At 38.6% G+C, this 6,559-nt stretch overlaps 1 long non-coding RNA gene across 1 annotated transcript; it reads left to right on the top strand.

The window, feature by feature from the left end:
- The first annotated feature begins 786 nt into the window (after positions 1-786).
- LOC149393675 (uncharacterized) lies at positions 787-5,050 on the top strand. Its single transcript, XR_016299807.1, has 4 exons — positions 787-1,205; positions 2,103-2,306; positions 3,324-3,925; positions 4,300-5,050. It is a non-coding gene; the product is annotated as an uncharacterized LOC149393675 (long non-coding RNA).
- The last annotated feature ends 1,509 nt before the right edge of the window (positions 5,051-6,559 follow it).

The following is a 6,559-nucleotide window of genomic DNA, read 5'->3' as shown; positions in this document are numbered from 1 at the left end:
GGCAAGGCAGCGTATCGCCTAGCCCTACCGCTGTCTATGTCCAACCTTCATGATGTGTTTCACATATCGATGTTGCGGAAATACATGTCTGACCCTTCACATGTACTGCAAGATCAAGAGGTGGAAATTTCTCCTGACATCAGATATGAAGAACCAGCTGTTGAAATCCTAGATCGCAAGGAGAAAGTCTTAAGGAATAAGACAATACCTCTAGTCAAAGTACTATGGAAGAAACACTCCGCACAAGAAGCTACTTGGGAGCTTGAGAGCGAAATGCAAAAGACATACCCTGCCTTGTTCTAAGTTTCGAGGACGAAACTCTTCTAAGGGGGTAGGGATTGTAATATACAAACTTTTGTAATGCTCGGCTTGTGGATATGAATAAAATAAACGAGCTTCCGTTTGTTACAATTATGTTTTGAGTGAATGATGGACGTATAAGTTTCTCGAGTTAATTTAAAATATATTAAGGTAAGGAGAAATCTCGGAGTAAATAAAGGAATTATCGAGTTTATCTCGACTAATAAATTATTTCCGAGGAAATATTCCGGAAATTAATTTAATAAATAAATTCTCAAGAACGAGAATTAGTTCCGAGAAACCTTAAATATATTTTAATTAATTTAGAGCGAACGAGAAAGTTCTCGGTTCGAATCATATAATTATAATCCCTTTGGTTATGGGTTTAATTAAATAATTATATGAAGAGGACTTGGTTGTGATGTTTTTTAAGGGACCCATTTGAAAGAAAACAAGGAAAAGAGGTTGGTTTGTGAATAATAGGATAAGGATTGGTTGGCCACGTCATCAATCAAAGAAGTGAAATCTTATCTTAAGTGATGTATATCACTTGGTCGGCCAAACCACACCAACCCACGCAAGAAAAAAAAATATATAAGGAATCTTCTCTTCTCCATCTTCTTCACTCGCGCAAGCCACCTGCAAGAGTAACAAAGAAGAAAAAAAAAATTGACAACAACCACCACCGAGTCTCTTTCTCTCGGCCATCATCATCTCTCTCCGCCATCTTCTCTCTCTCTTCTCCTTCCTTTCTCCTCTTCGCGCGCTGTTGGCCGAGCTCTCCATCGCCGCGCGCTCCAGCTGAGGAAGAACGAGGTCGCCGAGAGTTGTGTGGACACCGGAGCAAGCGTGACCACCGGAGAAGGGTTGAGTGAGGACCGGAGAAGCTTATTTCGTGATTGGAAGTAAGAAATTTCTTCTCCTTGGTATGATTGATTCTAGGGTTCATGGATTCAATTGATTTGGGGGTTTTTTTATCCGAGCTAAAATCAGTGGAATTGATGGGTTTTATTTGGTTGTTGGACTTGATTAATGATGTTCCTAGCTCGGATTTGTGTAATTGAGTCGATTTTGAATGATTTGAGGATTTTGAGCTCGCTGTGAACAGCCTCTGTAAATTGACGTGGGCAGTTCGGTACCGATTTAATTTGGATTTGTTGATATTTTTCCTGGAAAGTAGATGTTATGGGCTTTCTAAAATGACCAAGAACGTGTAAATCCGTTGAGAATTGAGCGAGTTATGAATTTTTGAAATCTGTGTTTGAAAGCTGGGAAAAATGGGTATACCGAATTGATAAGCTGAAATTGTGAGATGCTTTTGAGTTAGCTGTCTTGGTCCAAAATTGGTTTGTAATACCTTGTTAGAAAGATGTGGATGTTAAGTTCATTCTGAAATTGGAATCGTTGGTTTTCGGGTTGTGTAGCGGAAGTTATGACCCGTTCTTCACCGGGTGTCGAATATGTGATTTACTTGTTAATCCGGTGTGGATTTGGAAATGTTTTGGTTGATTTGAGAATTGAGATTTTTAATTGGGATTTGATTTGGAGGTGATTTTGAATTTTGAGATTTGAGATTTGAATCTTATGACAAGTCTAGAAAATTTTGTGACAAGTCTAAATTTTTATGACGAGTCTAGAAATTTTCATGACAAATCTAAGGATTTTGTGACAAGTTAGTTTGGATTCGTGTTCGGTTATCGACTTGGTTGGACTCGGATTTTTGAGTCGAGATGTCGGATTTGGAATTTTGGAAATTGATAAGAGTTGGATTTAAGGAATTAACTCGATGTCGGATTCCGTAGTTTGATGACAGATTTGGACAGACGAGCACGAACCGGACGAGTCAAAGGCGACGAAGCCGGATTTTGAAGTTTTCAAGAATAGAGTTATCAAAATTAAAGCTCGATTAACTCTTCTTTTGACGTTTCGACAAGTGTCGAGTATCACGGAGAACGTGAAAAGCAAGACATCGTTAAAGTCGTCGAGCTTCTGTCACAGTATTCCAGGTAAGTGTGGAGACATAAGTCAACTACTTACCAAGGGAATAATCCTGTTTACGTGCATTTACGTGTTAATAATAAAAAGAGTAGGAAAAGCCTTAAAAGACACAAACACCAAAGATTAAGGCTTCGGCCACTCTTTTTGGAAAATTTAGTTGGGTTTATACCCATAGGTTCAAATGCTAACTTGAACTAGCCACGTTGCTATTTTGTTGTAGTTAGATCCCTCTGCTAACCATAGAGTTTAGCTAGATCTGAGGTGACAGGAGAGCATGTTGGACTCTCGGATTCAAGCCGAGGGTAGGAGTACCGGGAGTCATATCCCGAGTCTTCAACTTAAAACACTAACGAGCATAAAAGTGAAATGATAATTCTTTCGGGATTTAACCTGAGTCGCTCTCCTGTAAGTAGCATAGGTGTGTACTCTGAGTGCTGCAGAGTACCCGAACCCTAAAGAAATGATGTGTCGATGGTACCAAAAAGGAATTGAACCCTGACGGGCTATGAGGGCCTGGGGGATGGCGCTGAGTACTCATATTTCGGGGAGTCGACCAAGAGTCGTACCCGACTTTGTTGCCAGGCTATGAAGGCCTGAAGAGCGGGGAGTCGACCAAGAGTCGTACCCGACTTTGTTGCCAGGCTATGAAGGCCTGAAGACCTTGACGGGCTATGAGGGCCTGGGGGTGGCGCCGACGTCGAATGAAGTGGTACCATTAGTGGATCCCAGACAGATGTTAAAACTCTTAGGCCGCCGGACGACTGCTGCTCGAAGTCTAAGGCTGGTCTCTTGTCGTTCTAGAGGTTATAGCGGGGGATGTGTGTAACCTTAAAGACGACAAGTACTAGTTAGAGTGTGTACACACGAGTCATGCTCTAGAACTTGTTAGATTTGCATCCATGCATTCTTATGTGCCTGTTTGCACGTCACATGTTATCACATGGCATTAGTCGCTTTATTTTTCTAGGTTAGACTCCCACTTACTGAGTCAATCGACTCATAGTTTATGACCCTTGGTAATGTAGAGAAGGGCAAGGCGCCGATGTGAACAAGGAAGTTGAAGATGAAGATCGAACGTGTATCTCTTGACCTTTGGGCTAATGGGAACTCACCCGGGTTCAAACCCTTCTATAATAATATCTATATTTTATTGAACCCCTTTCGTAAACTATGATCCCCAAACTATCCCTTGTATATATACTTAAAATAATTGAGCTTGTGTATAAATAAGAGTCGCTATAAGGCTCTAATTCCTAAAGTTAAACAGCGAAAAATTTACCCAGGTTTTCGTATAACCACTTATAGTACTTATATATGATCGTGTTATGTTTAATATAAGTATTATGGTTATTATGTTGATTTGATTCTGTTTCCGCTGATATGAGATATATTGTTATATATTGATGTTGAAATCTGAGACGTAACCCCACCGTCTCGGCCCGTGAGCCGCCGACGAGAGGTCGCGGGTCGTGACACTTTTGGCCCGGGTGTGATCACTTGGTCCGGCCTTGGATTGAACCGCCCGAGGTATTCAATAGTTGTTCATTTTCGTGCGACAACAGGAAAAACTCCAAAGATACTTGACTTGGACTAGATGAAAATTTCTACACGGGAAGCCTCAAGCTAGGTAAAGCCACACGAGAATTGGTTGAACACTTGTATTAATTGAGCTTTACATGTGATTGTTCTTACTCTTGAGTCGATTTTATCTAGGAGAGACGTTCATGCGAAACCAAGGACATAACACTTTCAACACTCAATTTTTTTTAGATTAGCGTAGCATAACTTCTTTTATTATTTGGTATAGCTTTGTGTCTTGTTTAAGTTTTGTATGGTTGTGTTGTATATAATTTTGATTGTTACTTGAGGACAAGTAACGGTTCATGTTTGGGGGTTTGATAAGTGATATTCATTCACACTTATTTATGGTTCTTAGATAAGAATCGGAACTTGTTCCTAGTGTTTATGATGTTATTTTGTATTTTTTTATTATGTTTTCAGGTTAAAGAGAGTGAGAGAAGGCTGTGGTGCGAAAACGGGCTGAATCGGAGCTAAATCGAGGAAGCTATGGCCTTTTGAAGTCAAGTCAACAAAAGTCAACGACGGTCAACAAAGAAGTCAACGTTTCAAGGTTGGCGAGCCGCGCCTATTGTATGGCGTGCCGCTCCCTGGTGCTCAAAGTTTACAACGAGAGCTCGAGAGGCGCGACGCACCTTCAGAATTTTACAAGTGGCGCGGCACGCCTGGTATGTGGCGCGCCGTGCCTCGCCTGTTTCAGTGTTTTTTGGAGCTCGTCTTTTAAATCATTTTTGGCCCTTGGATCTCATCCAAGGTTCCATAATTGCTCCGAAAACCTCTCTTAATCCCTCATATACACTTGTTCAAAAAAAAGGAAAATCATCTTTACCATATAACACTTTTTACTTTTGTTTAAAAACTTGAGAGAGAGTTAGAGAGAGAAAGCTAGGGTTTGATTCTCATTTTATTCTTAAGCTTGGGAGTGAAGAAGAAGAGGAAGAAGTGACAACCTCCATCATCCTCATCATCTCCATTTGGTCATCCTTAACTTTATCTCTTCTATTTATTGTTCTTGACTTATTTATTTCATTTATTGCTTTGTTGAACACATTTTAAGCTTTCAAGTATTCTATTTGAGTTTTTGTTGACTACCTTTATCTCTTGAGCATTGAATATTGTGATCTTAACTTTATTGCTTTATCTAAGTGGAATATTGAAGCATTGCTTGAGTTTAATGAAAGCTTTATTTGGTTGTTGAGATTAGCATTCAATATCTTGTTTCTTTATTGCTTTACTTATTTCAGTTTTACTTTGTTTATTCTTAATCATGAGTAGCTAAGTTGATTTGGGGTGCGATGTAGTTGAGTAGTTGAGTTGATTGGTCAAATATTTGGATTAGATTGGTGCTCCATGGTTGGGTTGAGAGTGAAATTCTATGGGTATGGGGTGTGTGTTAGCGCTAACTAGAGTAGCTACCTAGTTAGTGAATCTTAGATAAGTTTAGACACCGAGAGGTAATAAACGAGTGAGCTCTACCTATCCCATCTTTAACCTTCCTAGAGCTATAGACAGACTAGGGGGTAGTTGTAGTTGATTGAAATCTCGGGCTAAATGCGGTTTTGTGTTTTAATAGAACCCAAACCGAGAGGTGTAAGTTCGACACATAGCTAGATTCCTAAAGACTCGAGAGAGATTAGCGAATGTTATATGAGGGATTGAGACTAAATTTTAACACTCTAAACCCGAGCTTAGAATCGTACCATGACCGACCGACTCGATGAAATAACAAAATCGTGCCCCTTGCTTTTAACTTGTGTTTAAATATTGTTTTCGCTTTTGTTACATTTCATCTTGTTCTCAAAACAATAAAAAAAAACCCCCCTTTTTATTTCCATAACTTGAGAAAGAAAGCTAGTGAGTTTGCTTCGGAAATAGTCTGGAGTCCTTGTGGGATCGATATCCGTGCTTTTGCACTCTATTACTTGACGACACGTTCACTTGCGTCGTGTAGAATTTTCTTTAGTTAAGAAAATTCCCATCAACAGACGAACCAATATGAAGAACAAGGAGAAGGTTCCCAATATCATGGATCTCAATATCGAGTATCTAATTATCAACGAGGTCAAGCTCGGGGAGATCAAGCTCAGGGAGATCAAACTCAAGGAGATCGAGATCAAGATATTACTCAGTATTATAATTATCTTGACGGAACTGGAAATAATTTTCCCGGTTATTAAATTGTGTTTTAAGTATTTACTATGTCTTTTAAAATTATGTTATTGTTTTTAGTTTTTATTTTATTTTGTGTGTTTAATTTAAACTTTGTAATCTATGTTTAAATTTTTTATGTTTTACTTGAAGTTTATTTTAATATGTTTTTTGTAGTCAATTTATGAGTTTTGGTATTTTATAAATATTTATACGGTTAATATATACATATATATATATAATTAATGTTAATGTGTTACTAAAAGAATTTTTTTTTTTAACTTTACCATGTTATACAGTGCCACTGCAAATATAGCATGACACTGTATCACACTCTATATTTGGTGATGCAAATAGAGTGTGGTTGGAGCATATCACACGGCATATATATAGTGGGATGCCGTGTGATAGAAGATGCTCTAAATATTATACAAAAGGGGAATTTTTGTTATGTTTTAAAGTTTGAGGTAAACATTTGACAAGGCAAATTATTAATGGTGCATAACTTCAGGGGGATTTGTGTAATTAATCTCTA

Source organism: Urtica dioica, chromosome 6, assembly GCF_054948205.1.
Source record: "Urtica dioica subsp. dioica isolate 48M chromosome 6, U.dioica_male_clone48M_v1_H2, whole genome shotgun sequence".
Taxonomy (NCBI): Eukaryota; Viridiplantae; Streptophyta; class Magnoliopsida; order Rosales; family Urticaceae; genus Urtica; species Urtica dioica.
Note: the sequence above shows the minus strand (reverse complement) of the source record. Positions and strands in the feature narration are given on the sequence as shown.